General features: G+C 64.9%; 7 non-coding genes across 7 annotated transcripts; all 7 read right to left on the reverse strand.

Annotated features, from left to right (window-relative positions):
* Positions 1–2,469: 2,469 nt before the first annotated feature.
* On the reverse strand, positions 2,470–2,589 carry LOC122709637. Its single transcript, XR_006345626.1, has one exon. It is a non-coding gene; the product is annotated as a 5S ribosomal RNA (ribosomal RNA).
* A 3,520-nt stretch (positions 2,590–6,109) lies between these two features.
* On the reverse strand, positions 6,110–6,228 carry LOC122709629. Its single transcript, XR_006345618.1, has one exon. It is a non-coding gene; the product is annotated as a 5S ribosomal RNA (ribosomal RNA).
* Positions 6,229–9,766: 3,538 nt separating this feature from the next.
* LOC122709642 lies at positions 9,767–9,886 on the reverse strand. The gene has a single exon (XR_006345631.1). It is a non-coding gene; the product is annotated as a 5S ribosomal RNA (ribosomal RNA).
* Positions 9,887–13,353: 3,467 nt separating this feature from the next.
* Positions 13,354–13,472, reverse strand: LOC122709630. The gene has a single exon (XR_006345619.1). It is a non-coding gene; the product is annotated as a 5S ribosomal RNA (ribosomal RNA).
* A 3,478-nt stretch (positions 13,473–16,950) lies between these two features.
* LOC122709631 lies at positions 16,951–17,069 on the reverse strand. The gene has a single exon (XR_006345620.1). It is a non-coding gene; the product is annotated as a 5S ribosomal RNA (ribosomal RNA).
* A 3,495-nt stretch (positions 17,070–20,564) lies between these two features.
* On the reverse strand, positions 20,565–20,683 carry LOC122709632. Its single transcript, XR_006345621.1, has one exon. It is a non-coding gene; the product is annotated as a 5S ribosomal RNA (ribosomal RNA).
* A 3,503-nt stretch (positions 20,684–24,186) lies between these two features.
* On the reverse strand, positions 24,187–24,305 carry LOC122709633. The gene has a single exon (XR_006345622.1). It is a non-coding gene; the product is annotated as a 5S ribosomal RNA (ribosomal RNA).
* Positions 24,306–25,480: the final 1,175 nt, after the last annotated feature.

Consider the following 25,480-nt stretch of genomic DNA (forward strand, 5'->3'; position numbering starts at 1 on the left):
GGGCCCCGGGCCCCAGCTGCACGCGGTGCCCTGGGGCTGGCAGAGCCCCGTGGGATCCCCAAGACGTCTTGGCAGCCGAGGTCTCAAAGGTCCCCTTCGGCTTGGCTTCCTAATAAGGCAAGACCCAGCCCCCGCCCAAAGGCCAGAGCGTGAGTGTGTGAGAGTGTGTGCGTGAGAGTGTCAGGGGGCAAGGGTGTGGGCGTGGCCGACTGGGGTCGGGGGGGGGGGGGGGGGGGGGGGGGGGGGGGGGGGGGGGGGGGGGGGGGGGGGGAGGCCGGGGCGGGATACCCAGAATGGAGGGGGAAGGGTGTGGAGCTGGGGGGTTGCAGATCATGTGGGGTCCAAGCATACCGGACGGTCATCTTGTTTCTTGCAATCCGAATGCGGAGTGGCCCTCCGGCCTCTTGGAGGCAACCCAGGTCTGCGTTGGGAGTCGGGGCCCCGGTCATCCTCCGCAGAAGGGGCTATGGCCGTGGCGCTCCAAAAGTTGGCACGCTGCTACCCGCCATGCCCGCTGACTGGCTGGCCGGCTAGCCAAAGGCCCTGTTGGCTGGAAGATAGGCTACGGCTTGAGGGCGTTCGGGTCATATCTGGTTTTATTCCGATGGTGTGCCTCATCCTAATGTTACTTGGTTGATGATAGGAGACTCTCTGAGTGACACTATTTCCTTGCTTTTCAATGGATCCCCTTTTGTTGCAGAACCCTTTCCCTTGAAAGTGAAGGAACCTATGTCTGCACAGGCACTAATGCTCTTGCAAAGGCAAAAGCAATTCCGTCCTCCACTAGCTTGGTAAGCACCAAGTCCTTCTTGTCTTCAAGTGCTTCCTATAATACGTGCAAAGGAGGACCCGGTTTTGTGGATTCTGGAGTCAGGGAGTTAACAAGTGGACGTTACATGGTTTTAAGCATTGCTGTCACTGCCCACTTTACAAACCGCCTCTAAATTTAAACCCTCTGTCTTATTCTGTTCTTCTCTCAGAAGGCTGTGACTGCCTTGCTGCTGCTTGTCTGCCTAAGAACCCACAATGAGGTGTTAACTTTCTGCCCAGAATCAAGATCCTTCATACTCTGCCTCTGTGTGCATGCTTGTGTGCCACGTTGCTTCAGTCCTGCCTGCCTGACTGTTGTGACCCCATGGGCTGTAGCCCGCCAGGCTCCTCTTACTGTAGGAGCCTCCAGGCAAGCATGCTGAAGTAGGTTGTCATGTCGTCCTCCAGGGGATCTTCCCAACCCAGGTATCAAACCCACATCTCCTTCATTCCCTGCATGGGCAGACAGGTTCTTTACTGCTAGCACCACCTGGGAAGCGCATTCTGGCTCTACATCTCCTTAATTTATAACTAAACTCTGTTCTAGGCAACGCAGTTTCCCGCACTCTGATCCAACACCACACACACGCACACACACACAGAGGGAGACACAGCGACTGACGGACAGAAGACGGGAGGCAGACACGGGAGCGAGGGATGGCATCCGATCCGAGACAGGACACAGTGGCACAGTCCCTGACCCACCTCAGAGAGAGGCCAGGGCTGAAGAAGCAGCTTCCCCAAGGGAGGGGGCGTCAGCCTTGGGCCCCGGGCCCCAGCTGCACGCGGTGCCCTGGGGCTGGCAGAGCCCCCCCCCCCCCCCCCCGTGGCGTCCCCAAGACGTCTTGGCAGCCGAGGTCTCAAAGGTCCCCTTCGGCTTGGCTTCCTAAGGCAAGACCCAGCCCCCGCCCAAAGGCCAGAGGGTGAGTGTGTGAGAGTGTGTGTGCGAGTGTGTCAGGGGGGCAAGGGTGTGGGCGGGCCGACTGGGGTCCAGGGGGATACCCAGAATGGAGGGCCGAGGGTGTGGAGGCCGTGGGTTGGGAAGCCTGTGTGGTTCTCTTGCTGTTTCTCTCTCCCTCTTTCTCCATCTCCCTTACCTGGGGTTTCTGGCTCCTGACCTGTCTCGGCGGCGGGGTGGTGGGTGTGGGGTGTGTGTGTGGGGGGTGTGTGTGTGTGTGTGTGTGAGCCCGCGGGAGAGCACGCGCAGTCGCGTGCGAGGATGGCACTAGGGTTGCGGGTGGGGCTGGGGCGTGGGGCAGCCGCCCCCCCCCCCCCCCCCCAGGATTACCTGAGGCTTGCTAGGGAGCCCCAGACGGAGACTGGAAGGTCATCTGGTTTTCTGGAAGCCGAAAGCGGAGGGGGCTCTCGGGCCGCACGGAGGCAGCCCAGGTCTGTGGCGGGCGTCGGAGCCCGCCCCCCAGGCCCGGGTCACCCACCCGCGGAGGGCTGGGGCCGGGGGGATCCAAGAGATGGGACGCCCGCTGCTGCCTGCGAGGGCCGCCGGCTGGAAGGCAGGCGACCGACGGCTGTGAGCGCGGTGGGGTGCGAGGGGCCAGGGTTGGGGCGGGGGCTTGCGGTGCAGGCCACGCCAGGGGGTGGGGCTGGGGGAGGTGTGGGGCGGGAGAGGGGGCGGGGGCTAAAAGGAGAGGGGAGGCAAAAAGCCTACAGCACCCCGGTATTCCCAGGCGGTCTCCCATCCAAGTACTAACCAGGCCCGACCCTGCTTAGCTTCCGAGATCAGACGAGATCGGGCGCGTTCAGGGTGGTATGGCCGTAGACGGAGGCGGCTGCCTCCAAGCGCCCTAAGAGCCCCGCGCCGCGCCGCGCCTCCCTTTCGCTGTGACCTGCCTGCCGGGCGGGCCAGCCGGCCGCACCTCTCCAGGGGCCCGCGCGCTGTACCTGAGCCGGACGACCCGCCACCGGACTCCGGCCGGCCAGGGCCGGCAGCCCGGCGGCCGGCCGACGCCGCCCCGCCCCCGCTCACCATCCCCGTGCGTGCGTGCGGGGGGCGGGACGGGCGCGGAGGTCTCGGCGCTCTCCCACCCCGGGCCTCTGCAGGCCCGCCCCCGGCTGGGCGGCCGCCCCCACCCCCAGCCCGTTCGCTGCACAGGGCCAGGTGGCCCCGGAGGTCTCTGGCTTCCGGGCCCGCCGCTGCCCGCCGCCCGCGGGCCTCTGAGCCTCCTCTGGGCCTCCTGCGCAGCCCAGCTGGAGCCCTGAGCGCCCATCCTGCCCGGCACCTGCCCGGTGCCCAAACCCACGGGGGGAGCCAGCAGCGCGGCCGACAGGAGCGCGTCAGCCCCGCCCCTTCGCCCTATCCAGGCCCCCACTTGCCCCCACGCCGCCGCCAAGCACAGGACCGTCCTGAGAGAGCAGACGGCCGACAGGCAGGCACACGGGACAGACACACAAGACACTCGCCTCACGCACCCACGCCAAGTGAGACAAGCCGGCTGGCGCAAGCTCGTCAGCCAGAGCCAGGGCCCCAGCAACCTGTGAGAGGCCGGGGCCAGAGGAAGGGACTGGAGGCCGGGTGTCAGGAGACACAGAGGCAGAGAGAGACTGAGGTTCAGAGACAGACTCGAAGACAGGGAGAGGGAGATGCAGCCGGACAGACAGACGGGAGCGCGCGCGCACGCAGACACACACACACACACACACACACACACACACACACACAGAGGGAGACACAGCGACTGACGGACAGAAAACGGGAGGCAGACACGGGAGAGAGGATGGCATCCGATCCGAGACAGACACAATGGCACAGTCCCTGACCCACCTGAGAGAGAGGCCAGGCGGAAGAAGCAGCTTCCCCAAGGGAGGGGGCATCAGCCTTGGGCCCCGGGCCCCAGCTGCACGCGGTGCCCTGGGGCTGGCAGAGCCCCGTGGGATCCCCAAGACGTCTGGCAGCCGAGGTCTCAAAGGTCCCCTTCGGCTTGGCTTCCTAATAAGGCAAGACCCAGCCCCCGCCCAAAGGCCAGAGCGTGAGTGTGTGAGAGTGTGTGCGTGAGAGTGTCAGGGGGCAAGGGTGTGGGCGGGGCCGACTGGGGTCGGGGGGGGGGGGGGGGGGGGGGGGGGGGGGGGGGGGGGGGGGGGGGGGGGGGGAGGCCGGGGCGGGATACCCAGAATGGAGGGGGAAGGGTGTGGAGCTGGGGGGTTGCAGATCATGTGGGGTCCAAGCATACCGGACGGTCATCTTGTTTCTTGCAATCCGAATGCGGAGTGGCCCTCCGGCCTCTTGGAGGCAACCCAGGTCTGCGTTGGGAGTCGGGGCCCCGGTCCATCCTCCCGCAGAGGGGCTATGGCCGTGGCGCTCCAAAAGTTGGCACGCTGCTACCCGCCATGCCCGCCTGACTGGCTGGCCGGCTGGCCAAAGGCCCTGTTGGCTGGAAGATAGGCTACGGCTTGAGGGCGTTCGGGTCATATCTGGTTTTTTATTCCGATGGTGTGCCTCATCCTAATGTTACTTGGTTGATGATAGGAGACTCTCTGAGTGACACTATTTCCTTGCTTTTCAATGGATCCCTTTTGTTGCAGAACCTTTCCCTTGAAAGTGAAGGAACCTATGTCTGCACAGGCACTAATGCTCTTGCAAAGGCAAAAGCAATTCCGTCCTCCACTAGCTTGGTAAGCACCAAGTCCTTCTTGTCTTCAAGTGCTTCCTATAATACGTGCAAAGGAGGACCCGGTTTTGTGGATTCTGGAGTCAGGGAGTTAACAAGTGGACGTTACATGGTTTTAAGCATTGCTGTCACTGCCCACTTACAAACCGCCTCTAAATTTAACCCTCTGTCTTACCTGTTCTTCTCTCAGAAGGCTGTGACTGCCTTGCTGCTGCTTGTCTGCCTAAGAACCCACAATGAGATGTTAACTTTCTGCCCAGAATCAAGATCCTTCATACTCTGCCTCTGTGTGCATGCTTGTGTGCCACGTTGCTTCAGTCCTGCCTGCCTGACTGTTGTGACCCCCATGGGCTGTAGCCCCGCCAGGCTCCTCTTACTGTAGGAGCCTCCAGGCAAGCATGCTGAAGTAGGTTGTCATGTCGTCCTCCAGGGGATCTTCCCAACCCAGTATCAAACCCACATCTCCTTCATTCCCTGCATGGGCAGACAGGTTCTTTACTGCTAGCACCACCTGGGAAGCGCATTCTGGCTCTACATCTCCTTAATTTATAACTAAACTCTGTTCTAGGCAACGCAGTTTCCCGCACTCTGATCCAACACCACACACACGCACACACACACAGAGGGAGACACAGCGACTGACGGACAGAAGACGGGAGGCAGACACGGGAGCGAGGATGGCATCCGATCCGAGACAGACACAGTGGCACAGTCCCAGACCCACCTCAGAGAGAGGCCAGGCTGAAGAAGCAGCTTCCCCAAGGGAGGGGGCGTCAGCCTTGGGCCCCGGGCCCCAGCTGCACGCGGTGCCCTGGGGCTGGCAGAGCCCCCCCCCCCCCCCCACCGTGGCGTCCCCAAGACGTCTTGGCAGCCGAGGTCTCAAAGGTCCCCTTCGGCTTGGCTTCCTAAGGCAAGACCCAGCCCCCGCCCAAAGGCCAGAGGGTGAGTGTGTGAGAGTGTGTGTGCGAGTGTGTCAGGGGGCAAGGGTGTGGGCGGGCCGACTGGGGTCCAGGGGGATACCCAGAATGGAGGGCCGAGGGTGTGGAGGCCGTGGGTTGGGAAGCCTGTGTGGTTCTCTTGCTGTTTCTCTCTCCCTCTTTCTCCATCTCCCTTACCTGTGGTTTCTGGCTCCTGACCTGTCTCGGCGGCGGGGTGGGTGTGGTGGGTGTGTGTGTGGGGGGGTGTGTGTGTGTGTGTGTGTGAGCCCGCGGGAGAGCACGCGCAGTCGCGTGCGAGGATGGCACTAGGGTTGCGGGTGGGGCTGGGGCGTGGGGCAGCCGCCCCCCCCCCACCCCCCCAGGATTACCTGAGGCTTGCCTAGGGAGCCCCAGACGGAGACTGGAAGGTCATCTGGTTTTCTGGAAGCCGAAAGCGGAGGGGCTCTCGGGCCGCACGGAGGCAGCCCAGGTCTGTGGCGGGCGTCGGAGCCCGCCCCCCAGGCCCGGGTCACCCACCCGCGGAGGGGCTGGGGCCGGGGGGATCCAAGAGATGGGACGCCCGCTGCTGCCTGCGAGGGCCGCCGGCTGGAAGGCAGGCGACCGACGGCTGTGAGCGCGGTGGGGTGCGAGGGGCCAGGGTTGGGGCGGGGGCTTGCGGTGCAGGCCACGCCAGGGGTGGGGCTGGGGGAGGTGTGGGGCGGGAGAGGGGGCGGGGGCTAAAGGAGAGGGGAGGCAAAAAGCCTACAGCACCCGGTATTCCCAGGCGGTCTCCCATCCAAGTACTAACCAGGCCCGACCCTGCTTAGCTTCCGAGATCAGACGAGATCGGGCGCGTTCAGGGTGGTATGGCCGTAGACGGAGGCGGCTGCCTCCAAGCGCCCTAAGAGCCCCGCGCCGCGCCGCGCCTCCCTTTCGCTGTGACCCGCCTGCCGGGCGGGCCAGCCGGCCGCACCTCTCCAGGGGCCGCGCGCTGTACCTGAGCCGGACGACCCGCCACCGGACTCCGGCCGGCCAGGGCCGGCAGCCCGGCGGCCGGCCGACGCCGCCCCGCCCCCGCTCACCATCCCCGTGCGTGCGTGCGGGGGCGGGACGGGCGCGGAGGTCTCGGCGCTCTCCCACCCCGGGCCTCTGCAGGCCCGCCCCCGCTGGGCGGCGCCCCCACCCCCAGCCCGTTCGCTGCACAGGGCCAGGTGGCCCCGGAGGTCTCTGGCTTCCGGGCCCGCCGCTGCCCGCCGCCCGCGGGCCTCTGAGCCTCCTCTGGGCCTCCTGCGCAGCCCAGCTGGAGCCCTGAGCGCCCATCCTGCCCGGCACCTGCCCGGTGCCCAAACCCACGGGGAGCCAGCAGCGCGGCCGACAGGAGCGCGTCAGCCCCGCCCCTTCGCCCTATCCAGGCCCCACTTGCCCCCACGCCGCCCGCCAAGCACAGGACCGTCCTGAGAGAGCAGACGGCCGACAGGCAGGCACACGGACAGACACACAAGACACTCGCCTCACGCACCCACGCCAAGTGAGACAAGCCGGCTGGCGCAAGCTCGTCAGCCAGAGCCAGGGCCCCAGCAACCTGTGAGAGGCCGGGGCCAGAGGAAGGGACTGGAGGCCGGGTGTCAGGAGACACAGAGGCAGAGAGAGACTGAGGTTCAGAGACAGACTCGAAGACAGGGAGAGGGAGATGCAGCCGGACAGACAGACGGGAGCGCGCGCGCACGCAGACACACACACACACACACACACACACACACACACACACACACAGAGGGAGACACAGCGACTGACGGACAGAAAACGGGAGGCAGACACGGGAGAGAGGATGGCATCCGATCCGAGACAGACACAATGGCACAGTCCCTGACCCACCTGAGAGAGAGGCCAGGCGGAAGAAGCAGCTTCCCCAAGGGAGGGGGCATCAGCCTTGGGCCCCGGGCCCCAGCTGCACGCGGTGCCCTGGGGCTGGCAGAGCCCCGTAGGATCCCCAAGACGTCTTGGCAGCCGAGGTCTCAAAGGTCCCCTTCGGCTTGGCTTCCTAATAAGGCAAGACCCAGCCCCCGCCCAAAGGCCAGAGCGTGAGTGTGTGAGAGTGTGTGCGTGAGAGTGTCAGGGGGCAAGGGTGTGGGCGGGCCGACTGGGGTCGGGGGTGGGGGGGTGGGGGGGGGGGGGGGGGGGGGGGGGGGGGGGGAGGCCGGGGCGGGATACCCAGAATGGAGGGGGAAGGGTGTGGAGCTGGGGGGTTGCAGATCATGTGGGGTCCAAGCATACCGGACGGTCATCTTGTTTCTTGCAATCCGAATGCGGAGTGGCCCTCCGGCCTCTTGGAGGCAACCCAGGTCTGCGTTGGGAGTCGGGGCCCCGGTCATCCTCCCGCAGAGGGGCTATGGCCGTGGCGCTCCAAAAGTTGGCACGCTGCTACCCGCCATGCCCGCTGACTGGCTGGCCGGCTGGCCAAAGGCCCTGTTGGCTGGAAGATAGGCTACGGCTTGAGGGCGTTCGGGTCATATCTGGTTTTATTCCGATGGTGTGCCTCATCCTAATGTTACTTGGTTGATGATAGGAGACTCTCTGAGTGACACTATTTCCTTGCTTTTCAATGGATCCCTTTTGTTGCAGAACCTTTCCCTTGAAAGTGAAGGAACCTATGTCTGCACAGGCACTAATGCTCTTGCAAAGGCAAAAGCAATTCCGTCCTCCACTAGCTTGGTAAGCACCAAGTCCTTCTTGTCTTCAAGTGCTTCCTATAATACGTGCAAAGGAGGACCCGGTTTTGTGGATTCTGGAGTCAGGGAGTTAACAAGTGGACGTTACATGGTTTTAAGCATTGCTGTCACTGCCCACTTACAAACCGCCTCTAAATTTAACCCTCTGTCTTACCTGTTCTTCTCTCAGAAGGCTGTGACTGCCTTGCTGCTGCTTGTCTGCCTAAGAACCCACAATGAGATGTTAACTTTCTGCCCAGAATCAAGATCCTTCATACTCTGCCTCTGTGTGCATGCTTGTGTGCCACGTTGCTTCAGTCCTGCCTGCCTGACTGTTGTGACCCCATGGGCTGTAGCCCGCCAGGCTCCTCTTACTGTAGGAGCCTCCAGGCAAGCATGCTGAAGTAGGTTGTCATGTCGTCCTCCAGGGGATCTTCCCAACCCAGGTATCAAACCCACATCTCCTTCATTCCCTGCATGGGCAGACAGGTTCTTTACTGCTAGCACCACCTGGGAAGCGCATTCTGGCTCTACATCTCCTTAATTTATAACTAAACTCTGTTCTAGGCAACGCAGTTTCCCGCACTCTGATCCAACACCACACACACGCACACACACACAGAGGGAGACACAGCGACTGACGGACAGAAGACAGAGGGAGACACAAGCGACTGACGGACAGAAGACGGGAGGCAGACACGGGAGCGAGGATGGCATCCGATCCGAGACAGACACAGTGGCACAGTCCCTGACCCACCTCAGAGAGAGGCCAGGCTGAAGAAGCAGCTTCCCCAAGGGACGGGGCGTCAGCCTTGGGCCCCGGGCCCCAGCTGCACGCGGTGCCCTGGGGCTGGCAGAGCCCCCCCCCCCCCACCGTGGCGTCCCCAAGACGTCTTGGCAGCCGAGGTCTCAAAGGTCCCCTTCGGCTTGGCTTCCTAAGGCAAGACCCAGCCCCCGCCCAAAGGCCAGAGGGTGAGTGTGTGAGAGTGTGTGTGCGAGTGTGTCAGGGGGCAAGGGTGTGGGCGGGCCGACTGGGGTCCAGGGGGATACCCAGAATGGAGGGCCGAGGGTGTGGAGGCCGTGGGTTGGGAAGCCTGTGTGGTTCTCTTGCTGTTTCTCTCTCCCTCTTTCTCCATCTCCCTTACCTGTGGTTTCTGGCTCCTGACCTGTCTCGGCGGCGGGGGTGGGTGTGTGGGTGTGTGTGTGGGGGGTGTGTGTGTGTGTGTGTGTGAGCCCGCGGGAGAGCACGCGCAGTCGCGTGCGAGGATGGCACTAGGGTTGCGGGTGGGGCTGGGGCGTGGGGCAGCCGCCCCCCCCCCCCCCCCCCCAGGATTACCTGAGGCTTGCCTAGGGAGCCCCAGACGGAGACTGGAAGGTCATCTGGTTTTCTGGAAGCCGAAAGCGGAGGGGCTCTCGGGCCGCACGGAGGCAGCCCAGGTCTGTGGCGGGCGTCGGAGCCCGCCCCCCAGGCCCGGGTCACCCACCCGCGGAGGGGCTGGGGCCGGGGGGATCCAAGAGATGGGACGCCCGCTGCTGCCTGCGAGGGCCGCCGGCTGGAAGGCAGGCGACCGACGGCTGTGAGCGCGGTGGGGTGCGAGGGGCCAGGGTTGGGGCGGGGGCTTGCGGTGCAGGCCACGCCAGGGGTGGGGCTGGGGGAGGTGTGGGGCGGGAGAGGGGGCGGGGGGCTAAAGGAGAGGGGAGGGAAAAAAGCCTACAGCACCCGGTATTCCCAGGCGGTCTCCCATCCAAGTACTAACCAAGGCCCGACCCTGCTTAGCTTCCGAGATCAGACGAGATCGGGCGCGTTCAGGGTGGTATGGCCGTAGACGGAGGCGGCTGCCTCCAAGCGCCCTAAGAGCCCCGCGCCGCGCCGCGCCTCCCTTTCGCTGTGACCTGCCTGCCGGGCGGGCCAGCCGGGCCGCACCTCTCCAGGGGCCGCGCGCTGTACCTGAGCCGGACGACCCGCCACCGGACTCCGGCCGGCCAGGGCCGGCAGCCCGGCGGCCGGCCGACGCCGCCCCCGCCCCCCGCTCACCATCCCCGTGCGTGCGTGCGGGGGGCGGGACGGGCGCGGAGGTCTCGGCGCTCTCCCACCCCGGGCCTCTGCAGGCCCGCCCCCGCTGGGCGGCCCCCCCACCCCCAGCCCGTTCGCTGCACAGGGCCAGGTGGCCCCGGGGGGCTCTGGCTTCCGGGCCCGCCGCCGCCCGCCGCCCGCGGGCCTCTGAGCCTCCTCTGGGCCTCCTGCGCAGCCCCAGCTGGAGCCCTGAGCGCCCATCCTGCCCGGCACCTGCCCGGGAGCGCGTCAGCCCCGCCCCTTCGCCCTATCCAGGCCCCACTTGCCCCCACGCCGCCCGCCAAGCACAGGACCGTCCTGAGAGAGCAGACGGCCGACAGGCAGGCACACGGACAGACACACAAGACACTCGCCTCACGCACCCACGCCAAGTGAGACAAGCCGGCTGGCGCAAGCTCGTCAGCCAGAGCCAGGGCCCCAGCAACCTGTGAGAGGCCGGGGCCAGAGGAAGGGACTGGAGGCCGGGTGTCAGGAGACACAGAGGCAGAGAGAGACTGAGGTTCAGAGACAGACTCGAAGACAGGGAGAGGGAGATGCAGCCGGACAGACAGACGGGAGCGCGCGCGCACGCACACACACACACACACACACACACACACACACACACACACACACACACACACAGAGGGAGACACAGCGACTGACGGACAGAAAACGGGAGGCAGACACGGGAGAGAGGAGGGCATCCGATCCGAGACAGACACAATGGCACAGTCCCTGACCCACCTGAGAGAGAGGCCAGGCGGAAGAAGCAGCTTCCCCAAGGGAGGGGGCATCAGCCTTGGGCCCCGGGCCCCAGCTGCACGCGGTGCCCTGGGGCTGGCAGAGCCCCGTAGGATCCCCAAGACGTCTTGGCAGCCGAGGTCTCAAAGGTCCCCTTCGGCTTGGCTTCCTAATAAGGCAAGACCCAGCCCCCGCCCAAAGGCCAGAGCGTGAGTGTGTGAGAGTGTGTGCGTGAGAGTGTCAGGGGGCAAGGGTGTGGGCGGGCCGACTGGGGTCGGGGGTGGGGGGGGGGGGGGGGGGGGGGGGGGGGGGGGGCGGCCGGGGCGGGATACCCAGAATGGAGGGGGAAGGGTGTGGAGCTGGGGGGTTGCAGATCATGTGGGGTCCAAGCATACCGGACGGTCATCTTGTTTCTTGCAATCCGAATGCGGAGTGGCCCTCCGGCCTCTTGGAGGCAACCCAGGTCTGCGTTGGGAGTCGGGGCCCCGGTCATCCTCCCGCAGAGGGGCTATGGCCGTGGCGCTCCAAAAGTTGGCACGCTGCTACCCGCCATGCCCGCTGACTGGCTGGCCGGCTGGCCAAAGGCCCTGTTGGCTGGAAGATAGGCTACGGCTTGAGGGCGTTCGGGTCATATCTGGTTTTATTCCGATGGTGTGCCTCATCCTAATGTTACTTGGTTGATGATAGGAGACTCTCTGAGTGACACTATTTCCTTGCTTTTCAATGGATCCCTTTTGTTGCAGAACCTTTCCCTTGAAAGTGAAGGAACCTATGTCTGCACAGGCACTAATGCTCTTGCAAAGGCAAAAGCAATTCCGTCCTCCACTAGCTTGGTAAGCACCAAGTCCTTCTTGTCTTCAAGTGCTTCCTATAATACGTGCAAAGGAGGACCCGGTTTTGTGGATTCTGGAGTCAGGGAGTTAACAAGTGGACGTTACATGGTTTTAAGCATTGCTGTCACTGCCCACTTACAAACCGCCTCTAAATTTAACCCTCTGTCTTACCTGTTCTTCTCTCAGAAGGCTGTGACTGCCTTGCTGCTGCTTGTCTGCCTAAGAACCCACAATGAGGTGTTAACTTTCTGCCCAGAATCAAGATCCTTCATACTCTGCCTCTGTGTGCATGCTTGTGTGCCACGTTGCTTCAGTCCTGCCTGCCTGACTGTTGTGACCCCATGGGCTGTAGCCCGCCAGGCTCCTCTTACTGTAGGAGCCTCCAGGCAAGCATGCTGAAGTAGGTTGTCATGTCGTCCTCCAGGGGATCTTCCCAACCCAGGTATCAAACCCACATCTCCTTCATTCCCTGCATGGGCAGACAGGTTCTTTACTGCTAGCACCACCTGGGAAGCGCATTCTGGCTCTACATCTCCTTAATTTATAACTAAACTCTGTTCTAGGCAACGCAGTTTCCCGCACTCTGATCCAACACCACACACACGCACACACACACAGAGGGAGACACAGCGACTGACGGACAGAAGACGGGAGGCAGACACGGGAGCGAGGATGGCATCCGATCCGAGACAGACACAGTGGCACAGTCCCTGACCCACCTCAGAGAGAGGCCAGGCTGAAGAAGCAGCTTCCCCAAGGGAGGGGGCGTCAGCCTTGGGCCCCGGGCCCCAGCTGCACGCGGTGCCCTGGGGCTGGCAGAGCCCGCCCCCCCCCACCGTGGCGTCCCCAAGACGTCTTGGCAGCCGAGGTCTCAAAGGTCCCCTTCGGCTTGGCTTCCTAAGGCAAGACCCAGCCCCCGCCCAAAGGCCAGAGGGTGAGTGTGTGAGAGTGTGTGTGCGAGTGTGTCAGGGGGCAAGGGTGTGGGCGGGCCGACTGGGGTCCAGGGGCATACCCAGAATGGAGGGCCGAGGGTGTGGAGGCCGTGGGTTGGGAAGCCTGTGTGGTTCTCTTGCTGTTTCTCTCTCCCTCTTTCTCCATCTCCCTTACCTGTGGTTTCAGGCTCCTGACCTGTCTCGGCGGCGGGGTGGGTGTGTGGGTGTGTGTGTGGGGGGGGTGTGTGTGTGTGTGTGTGAGCCCGCGGGAGAGCACGCGCAGTCGCGTGCGAGGATGGCACTAGGGTTGCGGGTGGGGCTGGGGCGTGGGGCAGCCGCCCCCCCCCACCCCCCCAGGATTACCTGAGGCTTGCCTAGGGAGCCCCAGACGGAGACTGGAAGGTCATCTGGTTTTCTGGAAGCCGAAAGCGGAGGGGCTCTCGGGCCGCACGGAGGCAGCCCAGGTCTGTGGCGGGCGTCGGAGCCCGCCCCCCAGGCCCGGGTCACCCACCCGCGGAGGGGCTGGGGCCGGGGGGATCCAAGAGATGGGACGCCCGCTGCTGCCTGCGAGGGCCGCCGGCTGGAAGGCAGGCGACCGACGGCTGTGAGCGCGGTGGGGTGCGAGGGGCCAGGGTTGGGGCGGGGGCTTGCGGTGCAGGCCACGCCAGGGGTGGGGCTGGGGGAGGTGTGGGGCGGGAGAGGGGGCGGGGGCTAAAGGAGAGGGGAGGCAAAAAGCCTACAGCACCCGGTATTCCCAGGCGGTCTCCCATCCAAGTACTAACCAGGCCCGACCCTGCTTAGCTTCCGAGATCAGACGAGATCGGGCGCGTTCAGGGTGGTATGGCCGTAGACGGAGGCGGCTGCCTCCAAGCGCCCTAAGAGCCCCGCGCCGCGCCGCGCCTCCCTTTCGCTGTGACCCGCCTGCCGGGCGGGCCAGCCGGCCGCACCTCTCCAGGGGCCGCGCGCTGTACCTGAGCCGGACGACCCGCCACCGGACTCCGGCCGGCCAGGGCCGGCAGCCCGGCGGCCGGCCGACGCCGCCCCGCCCCCGCTCACCATCCCCGTGCGTGCGTGCGGGGGCGGGACGGGCGCGGAGGTCTCGGCGCTCTCCCACCCCGGGCCTCTGCAGGCCCGCCCCCGCTGGGCGGCGCCCCCACCCCCAGCCCGTTCGCTGCACAGGGCCAGGTGGCCCCGGAGGTCTCTGGCTTCCGGGCCCGCCGCTGCCCGCCGCCCGCGGGCCTCTGAGCCTCCTCTGGGCCTCCTGCGCAGCCCAGCTGGAGCCCTGAGCGCCCATCCTGCCCGGCACCTGCCCGGTGCCCAAACCCACGGGGAGCCAGCAGCGCGGCCGACAGGAGCGCGTCAGCCCCGCCCCTTCGCCCTATCCAGGCCCCACTTGCCCCCACGCCGCCCGCCAAGCACAGGACCGTCCTGAGAGAGCAGACGGCCGACAGGCAGGCACACGGACAGACACACAAGACACTCGCCTCACGCACCCACGCCAAGTGAGACAAGCCGGCTGGCGCAAGCTCGTCAGCCAGAGCCAGGGCCCCAGCAACCTGTGAGAGGCCGGGGCCAGAGGAAGGGACTGGAGGCCGGGTGTCAGGAGACACAGAGGCAGAGAGAGACTGAGGTTCAGAGACAGACTCGAAGACAGGGAGAGGGAGATGCAGCCGGACAGACAGACGGGAGCGCGCGCGCACGCAGACACACACACACACACACACACACACACACACACAGAGGGAGACACAGCGACTGACGGACAGAAAACGGGAGGCAGACACGGGAGAGAGGATGGCATCCGATCCGAGACAGACACAATGGCACAGTCCCTGACCCACCTGAGAGAGAGGCCAGGCGGAAGAAGCAGCTTCCCCAAGGGAGGGGGCATCAGCCTTGGGCCCCGGGCCCCAGCTGCACGCGGTGCCCTGGGGCTGGCAGAGCCCCGTGGGATCCCCAAGACGTCTTGGCAGCCGAGGTCTCAAAGGTCCCCTTCGGCTTGGCTTCCTAATAAGGCAAGACCCAGCCCCCGCCCAAAGGCCAGAGCGTGAGTGTGTGAGAGTGTGTGCGTGAGAGTGTCAGGGGGCAAGGGTGTGGGCGGGCCGACTGGGGTCGGGGGTGGGGGGGTGGGGGGGTGGGGGGGCGGGGAGGGGGGGGGGAGGCCGGGGCGGGATACCCAGAATGGAGGGGGAAGGGTGTGGAGCTGGGGGGTTGCAGATCATGTGGGGTCCAAGCATACCGGACGGTCATCTTGTTTCTTGCAATCCGAATGCGGAGTGGCCCTCCGGCCTCTTGGAGGCAACCCAGGTCTGCGTTGGGAGTCGGGGCCCCGGTCATCCTCCCGCAGAGGGGCTATGGCCGTGGCGCTCCAAAAGTTGGCACGCTGCTACCCGCCATGCCCGCTGACTGGCTGGCCGGCTGGCCAAAGGCCCTGTTGGCTGGAAGATAGGCTACGGCTTGAGGGCGTTCGGGTCATATCTGGTTTTATTCCGATGGTGTGCCTCATCCTAATGTTACTTGGTTGATGATAGGAGACTCTCTGAGTGACACTATTTCCTTGCTTTTCAATGGATCCCTTTTGTTGCAGAACCTTTCCCTTGAAAGTGAAGGAACCTATGTCTGCACAGGCACTAATGCTCTTGCAAAGGCAAAAGCAATTCCGTCCTCCACTAGCTTGGTAAGCACCAAGTCCTTCTTGTCTTCAAGTGCTTCCTATAATACGTGCAAAGGAGGACCCGGTTTTGTGGATTCTGGAGTCAGGGAGTTAACAAGTGGACGTTACATGGTTTTAAGCATTGCTGTCACTGCCCACTTACAAACCGCCTCTAAATTTAACCCTCTGTCTTACCTGTTCTTCTCTCAGAAGGCTGTGACTGCCTTGCTGCTGCTTGTCTGCCTAAGAACCCACAATGAGGTGTTAACTTTCTGCCCAGAATCAAGATCCCTCTGTGTGCATGCTTGTGTGCCACGTTGCTTCAGTCCTGCCTGCCTGACTGTTGTGACCCCATGGGCTGTAGCCCGCCAGGCTCCTCTTACTGTAGGAGCCTCCAGGCAAGCATGCTGAAGTAGGTTGTCATGTCGTCCTCCAGGGGATCTTCCCAACCCAGGTATCAAACCCACATCTCCTTCATTCCCTGCATGGGCAGACAGGTTCTTTACTGCTAGCACCACCTGGGAAGCGCATTCTGGCTCTACATCTCCTTAATTTATAACTAAACTCTGTTCTAGGCAACGCAGTTTCCCGCACTCTGATCCAACACCACACACACGCACACACACACAGAGGGAGACACAGCGACTGACGGACAGAAGACGGGAGGCAGACACGGGAGCGAGGATGGCATCCGATCCGAGACAGACACAGTGGCACAGTCCCTGACCCACCTCAGAGAGAGGCCAGGCTGAAGAAGCAGCTTCCCCAAGGGAGGGGGCGTCAGCCTTGGGCCCCGGGCCCCAGCTGCACGCGGTGCCCTGGGGCTGGCAGAGCCCCCCCCCCCCCACCGTGGCGTCCCCAAGACGTCTTGGCAGCCGAGGTCTCAAAGGTCCCCTTCGGCTTGGCTTCCTAAGGCAAGACCCAGCCCCCGCCCAAAGGCCAGAGGGTGAGTGTGTGAGAGTGTGTGTGCGAGTGTGTCAGGGGGCAAGGGTGTGGGCGGGCCGACTGGGGTCCAGGGGGATACCCAGAATGGAGGGCCGAGGGTGTGGAGGCCGTGGGTTGGGAAGCCTGTGTGGTTCTCTTGCTGTTTCTCTCTCCCTCTTTCTCCATCTCCCTTACCTGTGGTTTCTGGCTCCTGACCTGTCTCGGCGGCGGGGTGGGTGTGTGGGTGTGTGTGTGGGGGGTGTGTGTGTGTGTGTGTGTGAGCCCGCGGGAGAGCACGCGCAGTCGCGTGCGAGGATGGCACTAGGGTTGCGGGTGGGGCTGGGGCGTGGGGCAGCCGCCCCCCCCCCCCCCCCCAGGATTACCTGAGGCTTGCCTAGGGAGCCCCAGACGGAGACTGGAAGGTCATCTGGTTTTCTGGAAGCCGAAAGCGGAGGGGCTCTCGGGCCGCACGGAGGCAGCCCAGGTCTGTGGCGGGCGTCGGAGCCCGCCCCCCAGGCCCGGGTCACCCACCCGCGGAGGGGCTGGGGCCGGGGGGATCCAAGAGATGGGACGCCCGCTGCTGCCTGCGAGGGCCGCCGGCTGGAAGGCAGGCGACCGACGGCTGTGAGCGCGGTGGGGTGCGAGGGGCCAGGGTTGGGGCGGGGGCTTGCGGTGCAGGCCACGCCAGGGGTGGGGCTGGGGGAGGTGTGGGGCGGGAGAGGGGGCGGGGGCTAAAGGAGAGGGGAGGCAAAAAGCCTACAGCACCCGGTATTCCCAGGCGGTCTCCCATCCAAGTACTAACCAGGCCCGACCCTGCTTAGCTTCCGAGATCAGACGAGATCGGGCGCGTTCAGGGTGGTATGGCCGTAGACGGAGGCGGCTGCCTCCAAGCGCCCTAAGAGCCCCGCGCCGCGCCGCGCCTCCCTTTCGCTGTGACCTGCCTGCCGGGCGGGCCAGCCGGCCGCACCTCTCCAGGGGCCGCGCGCTGTACCTGAGCCGGACGACCCGCCACCGGACTCCGGCCGGCCAGGGCCGGCAGCCCGGCGGCCGGCCGACGCCGCCCCGCCCCCGCTCACCATCCCCGTGCGTGCGTGCGGGGGCGGGACGGGCGCGGAGGTCTCGGCGCTCTCCCACCCCGGGCCTCTGCAGGCCCGCCCCCGCTGGGCGGCGCCCCCACCCCCAGCCCGTTCGCTGCACAGGGCCAGGTGGCCCCGGAGGTCTCTGGCTTCCGGGCCCGCCGCTGCCCGCCGCCCGCGGGCCTCTGAGCCTCCTCTGGGCCTCCTGCGCAGCCCAGCTGGAGCCCTGAGCGCCCATCCTGCCCGGCACCTGCCCGGTGCCCAAACCCACGGGGAGCCAGCAGCGCGGCCGACAGGAGCGCGTCAGCCCCGCCCCTTCGCCCTATCCAGGCCCCACTTGCCCCCACGCCGCCCGCCAAGCACAGGACCGTCCTGAGAGAGCAGACGGCCGACAGGCAGGCACACGGACAGACACACAAGACACTCGCCTCACGCACCCACGCCAAGTGAGACAAGCCGGCTGGCGCAAGCTCGTCAGCCAGAGCCAGGGCCCCAGCAACCTGTGAGAGGCCGGGGCCAGAGGAAGGGACTGGAGGCCGGGTGTCAGGAGACACAGAGGCAGAGAGAGACTGAGGTTCAGAGACAGACTCGAAGACAGGGAGAGGGAGATGCAGCCGGACAGACAGACGGGAGCGCGCGCGCACGCAGACACACACACACACACACACACACACACACACACACACACACAGAGGGAGACACAGCGACTGACGGACAGAAGACGGGAGGCAGACACGGGAGAGAGGATGGCATCCGATCCGAGACAGACACAATGGCACAGTCCCTGACCCACCTGAGAGAGAGGCCAGGCGGAAGAAGCAGCTTCCCCAAGGGAGGGGGCATCAGCCTTGGGCCCCGGGCCCCAGCTGCACGCGGTGCCCTGGGGCTGGCAGAGCCCCGTGGGATCCCCAAGACGTCTTGGCAGCCGAGGTCTCAAAGGTCCCCTTCGGCTTGGCTTCCTAATAAGGCAAGACCCAGCCCCCGCCCAAAGGCCAGAGCGTGAGTGTGTGAGAGTGTGTGCGTGAGAGTGTCAGGGGGCAAGGGTGTGGGCGGGCCGACTGGGGTCGGGGGTGGGGGGGTGGGGGGGTGGGGGGGCGGGGAGGGGGGGGGAGGCCGGGGCGGGATACCCAGAATGGAGGGGGAAGGGTGTGGAGCTGGGGGGTTGCAGATCATGTGGGGTCCAAGCATACCGGACGGTCATCTTGTTTCTTGCAATCCGAATGCGGTCCGGCCTCTTGGAGGCAACCCAGGTCTGCGTTGGGAGTCGGGGCCCCGGTCATCCTCCCGCAGAGGGGCTATGGCCGTGGCGCTCCAAAAGTTGGCACGCTGCTACCCGCCATGCCCGCTGACTGGCTGGCCGGCTGGCCAAAGGCCCTGTTGGCTGGAAGATAGGCTACGGCTTGAGGGCGTTCGGGTCATATCTGGTTTTATTCCGATGGTGTGCCTCATCCTAATGTTACTTGGTTGATGATAGGAGACTCTCTGAGTGACACTATTTCCTTGCTTTTCAATGGATCCCTTTTGTTGCAGAACCTTTCCCTTGAAAGTGAAGGAACCTATGTCTGCACAGGCACTAATGCTCTTGCAAAGGCAAAAGCAATTCCGTCCTCCACTAGCTTGGTAAGCACCAAGTCCTTCTTGTCTTCAAGTGCTTCCTATAATACGTGCAAAGGAGGACCCGGTTTTGTGGATTCTGGAGTCAGGGAGTTAACAAGTGGACGTTACATGGTTTTAAGCATTGCTGTCACTGCCCACTTACAAACCGCCTCTAAATTTAACCCTCTGTCTTACCTGTTCTTCTCTCAGAAGGCTGTGACTGCCTTGCTGCTGCTTGTCTGCCTAAGAACCCACAATGAGATGTTAACTTTCTGCCCAGAATCAAGATCCTTCATACTCTGCCTCTGTGTGCATGCTTGTGTGCCACGTTGCTTCAGTCCTGCCTGCCTGACTGTTGTGACCCCATGGGCTGTAGCCCGCCAGGCTCCTCTTACTGTAGGAGCCTCCAGGCAAGCATGCTGAAGTAGGTTGTCATGTCGTCCTCCAGGGGATCTTCCCAACCCAGGTATCAAACCCACATCTCCTTCATTCCCTGCATGGGCAGACAGGTTCTTTACTGCTAGCACCACCTGGGAAGCGCATTCTGGCTCTACATCTCCTTAATTTATAACTAAACTCTGTTCTAGGCAACGCAGTTTCCCGCACTCTGATCCAACACCACACACACGCACACACACACAGAGGGAGACACAGCGACTGACGGACAGAAGACGGGAGGCAGACACGGGAGCGAGGATGGCATCCGATCCGAGACAGACACAGTGGCACAGTCCCTGACCCACCTCAGAGAGAGGCCAGGCTGAAGAAGCAGCTTCCCCAAGGGAGGGGGCGTCAGCCTTGGGCCCCGGGCCCCAGCTGCACGCGGTGCCCTGGGGCTGGCAGAGCCCCCCCCCCCCCCCCCACCGTGGCGTCCCCAAGACGTCTTGGCAGCCGAGGTCTCAAAGGTCCCCTTCGGCTTGGCTTCCTAAGGCAAGACCCAGCCCCCGCCCAAAGGCCAGAGGGTGAGTGTGTGAGAGTGTGTGTGCGAGTGTGTCAGGGGGCAAGGGTGTGGGCGGGCCGACTGGGGTCCAGGGGGATACCCAGAATGGAGGGCCGAGGGTGTGGAGGCCGTGGGTTGGGAAGCCTGTGTGGTTCTCTTGCTGTTTCTCTCTCCCTCTTTCTCCATCTCCCTTACCTGTGGTTTCTGGCTCCTGACCTGTCTCGGCGGCGGGGTGGGTGTGTGGGTGTGTGTGTGGGGGGTGTGTGTGTGTGTGTGTGTGAGCCCGCGGGAGAGCACGCGCAGTCGCGTGCGAGGATGGCACTAGGGTTGCGGGTGGGGCTGGGGCGTGGGGCAGCCGCCCCCCCCCACCCCCCCAGGATTACCTGAGGCTTGCCTAGGGAGCCCCAGACGGAGACTGGAAGGTCATCTGGTTTTCTGGAAGCCGAAAGCGGAGGGGCTCTCGGGCCGCACGGAGGCAGCCCAGGTCTGTGGCGGGCGTCGGAGCCCGCCCCCCAGGCCCGGGTCACCCACCCGCGGAGGGGCTGGGGCCGGGGGGATCCAAGAGATGGGACGCCCGCTGCTGCCTGCGAGGGCCGCCGGCTGGAAGGCAGGCGACCGACGGCTGTGAGCGCGGTGGGGTGCGAGGGGGCCAGGGTTGGGGCGGGGGCTTGCGGTGCAGGCCACGCCAGGGGTGGGGCTGGGGGAGGTGTGGGGCGGGAGAGGGGGGCGGGGGCTAAAGGAGAGGGGAGGCAAAAAGCCTACAGCACCCGGTATTCCCAGGCGGTCTCCCATCCAAGTACTAACCAGGCCCGACCCTGCTTAGCTTCCGAGATCAGACGAGATCGGGCGCGTTCAGGGTGGTATGGCCGTAGACGGAGGCGGCTGCCTCCAAGCGCCCTAAGAGCCCCGCGCCGCGCCGCGCCTCCCTTTCGCTGTGACCTGCCTGCCGGGCGGGCCAGCCGGCCGCACCTCTCCAGGGGCCGCGCGCTGTACCTGAGCCGGACGACCCGCCACCGGACTCCGGCCGGCCAGGGCCGGCAGCCCGGCGGCCGGCCGACGCCGCCCCGCCCCCGCTCACCATCCCCGTGCGTGCGTGCGGGGGCGGGACGGGCGCGGAGGTCTCGGCGCTCTCCCACCCCGGGCCTCTGCAGGCCCGCCCCCGCTGGGCGGCGCCCCCACCCCCAGCCCGTTCGCTGCACAGGGCCAGGTGGCCCCGGAGGTCTCTGGCTTCCGGGCCCGCCGCTGCCCGCCGCCCGCGGGCCTCTGAGCCTCCTCTGGGCCTCCTGCGCAGCCCAGCTGGAGCCCTGAGCGCCCATCCTGCCCGGCACCTGCCCGGTGCCCAAACCCACGGGGAGCCAGCAGCGCGGCCGACAGGAGCGCGTCAGCCCCGCCCCTTCGCCCTATCCAGGCCCCACTTGCCCCCACGCCGCCCGCCAAGCACAGGACCGTCCTGAGAGAGCAGACGGCCGACAGGCAGGCACACGGACAGACACACAAGACACTCGCCTCACGCACCCACGCCAAGTGAGACAAGCCGGCTGGCGCAAGCTCGTCAGCCAGAGCCAGGGCCCCAGCAACCTGTGAGAGGCCGGGGCCAGAGGAAGGGACTGGAGGCCGGGTGTCAGGAGACACAGAGGCAGAGAGAGACTGAGGTTCAGAGACAGACTCGAAGACAGGGAGAGGGAGATGCAGCCGGACAGACAGACGGGAGCGCGCGCGCACGCAGACACACACACACACACACACACACACACACACACACACACACACACAGAGGGAGACACAGCGACTGACGGACAGAAAACGGGAGGCAGACACGGGAGAGAGGATGGCATCCGATCCGAGACAGACACAATGGCACAGTCCCTGACCCACCTGAGAGAGAGGCCAGGCGGAAGAAGCAGCTTCCCCAAGGGAGGGGGCATCAGCCTTGGGCCCCGGGCCCCAGCTGCACGCGGTGCCCTGGGGCTGGCAGAGCCCCGTGGGATCCCCAAGACGTCTTGGCAGCCGAGGTCTCAAAGGTCCCCTTCGGCTTGGCTTCCTAATAAGGCAAGACCCAGCCCCCGCCCAAAGGCCAGAGCGTGAGTGTGTGAGAGTGTGTGCGTGAGAGTGTCAGGGGGCAAGGGTGTGGGCGGGCCGACTGGGGTCGGGGGTGGGGGGGTGGGGGGGGGGGGGGGGGGGGAGGGGGGGGGGGGGCCGGGGCGGGATACCCAGAATGGAGGGGGAAGGGTGTGGAGCTGGGGGGTTGCAGATCATGTGGGGTCCAAGCATACCGGACGGTCATCTTGTTTCTTGCAATCCGAATGCGGAGTGGCCCTCCGGCCTCTTGGAGGCAACCCAGGTCTGCGTTGGGAGTCGGGGCCCCGGTCATCCTCCCGCAGAGGGGCTATGGCCGTGGCGCTCCAAAAGTTGGCACGCTGCTACCCGCCATGCCCGCTGACTGGCTGGCCGGCTGGCCAAAGGCCCTGTTGGCTGGAAGATAGGCTACGGCTTGAGGGCGTTCGGGTCATATCTGGTTTTATTCCGATGGTGTGCCTCATCCTAATGTTACTTGGTTGATGATAGGAGACTCTCTGAGTGACACTATTTCCTTGCTTTTCAATGGATCCCTTTTGTTGCAGAACCTTTCCCTTGAAAGTGAAGGAACCTATGTCTGCACAGGCACTAATGCTCTTGCAAAGGCAAAAGCAATTCCGTCCTCCACTAGCTTGGTAAGCACCAAGTCCTTCTTGTCTTCAAGTGCTTCCTATAATACGTGCAAAGGAGGACCCGGTTTTGTGGATTCTGGAGTCAGGGAGTTAACAAGTGGACGTTACATGGTTTTAAGCATTGCTGTCACTGCCCACTTACAAACCGCCTCTAAATTTAACCCTCTGTCTTACCTGTTCTTCTCTCAGAAGGCTGTGACTGCCTTGCTGCTGCTTGTCTGCCTAAGAACCCACAATGAGATGTTAACTTTCTGCCCAGAATCAAGATCCTTCATACTCTGCCTCTGTGTGCATGCTTGTGTGCCACGTTGCTTCAGTCCTGCCTGCCTGACTGTTGTGACCCCATGGGCTGTAGCCCGCCAGGCTCCTCTTACTGTAGGAGCCTCCAGGCAAGCATGCTGAAGTAGGTTGTCATGTCGTCCTCCAGGGGATCTTCCCAACCCAGGTATCAAACCCACATCTCCTTCATTCCCTGCATGGGCAGACAGGTTCTTTACTGCTAGCACCACCTGGGAAGCGCATTCTGGCTCTACATCTCCTTAATTTATAACTAAACTCTGTTCTAGGCAACGCAGTTTCCCGCACTCTGATCCAACACCACACACACGCACACACACACAGAGGGAGACACAGCGACTGACGGACAGAAGACGGGAGGCAGACACGGGAGCGAGGATGGCATCCGATCCGAGACAGACACAGTGGCACAGTCCCTGACCCACCTCAGAGAGAGGCCAGGCTGAAGAAGCAGCTTCCCCAAGGGACGGGGCGTCAGCCTTGGGCCCCGGGCCCCAGCTGCACGCGGTGCCCTGGGGCTGGCAGAGCCCCCCCCCCCCCCCACCGTGGCGTCCCCAAGACGTCTTGGCAGCCGAGGTCTCAAAGGTCCCCTTCGGCTTGGCTTCCTAAGGCAAGACCCAGCCCCCGCCCAAAGGCCAGAGGGTGAGTGTGTGAGAGTGTGTGTGCGAGTGTGTCAGGGGGCAAGGGTGTGGGCGGGCCGACTGGGGTCCAGGGGGATACCCAGAATGGAGGGCCGGGTGTGGAGGCCGTGGGTTGGGAAGCCTGTGTGGTTCTCTTGCTGTTTCTCTCTCCCTCTTTCTCCATCTCCCTTACCTGTGGTTTCTGGCTCCTGACCTGTCTCGGCGGCGGGGTGGGTGTGTGGGTGTGTGTGTGGGGGGTGTGTGTGTGTGTGTGTGTGAGCCCGCGGGAGAGCACGCGCAGTCGCGTGCGAGGATGGCACTAGGGTTGCGGGTGGGGCTGGGGCGTGGGGCAGCCGCCCCCCCCCCCCCCCCCCAGGATTACCTGAGGCTTGCCTAGGGAGCCCCAGACGGAGACTGGAAGGTCATCTGGTTTTCTGGAAGCCGAAAGCGGAGGGGCTCTCGGGCCGCACGGAGGCAGCCCAGGTCTGTGGCGGGCGTCGGAGCCCGCCCCCCAGGCCCGGGTCACCCACCCGCGGAGGGGCTGGGGCCGGGGGGATCCAAGAGATGGGACGCCCGCTGCTGCCTGCGAGGGCCGCCGGCTGGAAGGCAGGCGACCGACGGCTGTGAGCGCGGTGGGGTGCGAGGGGCCAGGGTTGGGGCGGGGGCTTGCGGTGCAGGCCACGCCAGGGGTGGGGCTGGGGGAGGTGTGGGGCGGGAGAGGGGGCGGGGGCTAAAGGAGAGGGGAGGCAAAAAGCCTACAGCACCCGGTATTCCCAGGCGGTCTCCCATCCAAGTACTAACCAGGCCCGACCCTGCTTAGCTTCCGAGATCAGACGAGATCGGGCGCGTTCAGGGTGGTATGGCCGTAGACGGAGGCGGCTGCCTCCAAGCGCCCTAAGAGCCCCGCGCCGCGCCGCGCCTCCCTTTCGCTGTGACCTGCCTGCCGGGCGGGCCAGCCGGCCGCACCTCTCCAGGGGCCGCGCGCTGTACCTGAGCCGGACGACCCGCCACCGGACTCCGGCCGGCCAGGGCCGGCAGCCCGGCGGCCGGCCGACGCCGCCCCGCCCCCGCTCACCATCCCCGTGCGTGCGTGCGGGGGCGGGACGGGCGCGGAGGTCTCGGCGCTCTCCCACCCCGGGCCTCTGCAGGCCCGCCCCCGCTGGGCGGCGCCCCCACCCCCAGCCCGTTCGCTGCACAGGGCCAGGTGGCCCCGGAGGTCTCTGGCTTCCGGCCCGCCGCTGCCCGCCGCCCGCGGGCCTCTGAGCCTCCTCTGGGCCTCCTGCGCAGCCCAGCTGGAGCCCTGAGCGCCCATCCTGCCCGGCACCTGCCCGGTGCCCAAACCCACGGGGAGCCAGCAGCGCGGCCGACAGGAGCGCGTCAGCCCCGCCCCTTCGCCCTATCCAGGCCCCACTTGCCCCCACGCCGCCCGCCAAGCACAGGACCGTCCTGAGAGAGCAGACGGCCGACAGGCAGGCACACGGACAGACACACAAGACACTCGCCTCACGCACCCACGCCAAGTGAGACAAGCCGGCTGGCGCAAGCTCGTCAGCCAGAGCCAGGGCCCCAGCAACCTGTGAGAGGCCGGGGCCAGAGGAAGGGACTGGAGGCCGGGTGTCAGGAGACACAGAGGCAGAGAGAGACTGAGGTTCAGAGACAGACTCGAAGACAGGGAGAGGGAGATGCAGCCGGACAGACAGACGGGAGCGCGCGCGCACGCAGACACACACACACACACACACACACACACACACACACACACACACACACACAGAGGGAGACACAGCGACTGACGGACAGAAGACGGGAGGCAGACACGGGAGAGAGGATGGCATCCGATCCGAGACAGACACAATGGCACAGTCCCTGACCCACCTCAGAGAGAGGCCAGGCGGAAGAAGCAGCTTCCCCAAGGGAGGGGGCATCAGCCTTGGGCCCCGGGCCCCAGCTGCACGCGGTGCCCTGGGGCTGGCAGAGCCCCGTGGGATCCCCAAGACGTCTTGGCAGCCGAGGTCTCAAAGGTCCCCTTCGGCTTGGCTTCCTAAT

The sequence above is a fragment of the Cervus elaphus genome, chromosome 15 (assembly GCF_910594005.1).
Source record: "Cervus elaphus chromosome 15, mCerEla1.1, whole genome shotgun sequence".
Classification (NCBI taxonomy): Eukaryota; Metazoa; Chordata; class Mammalia; order Artiodactyla; family Cervidae; genus Cervus; species Cervus elaphus.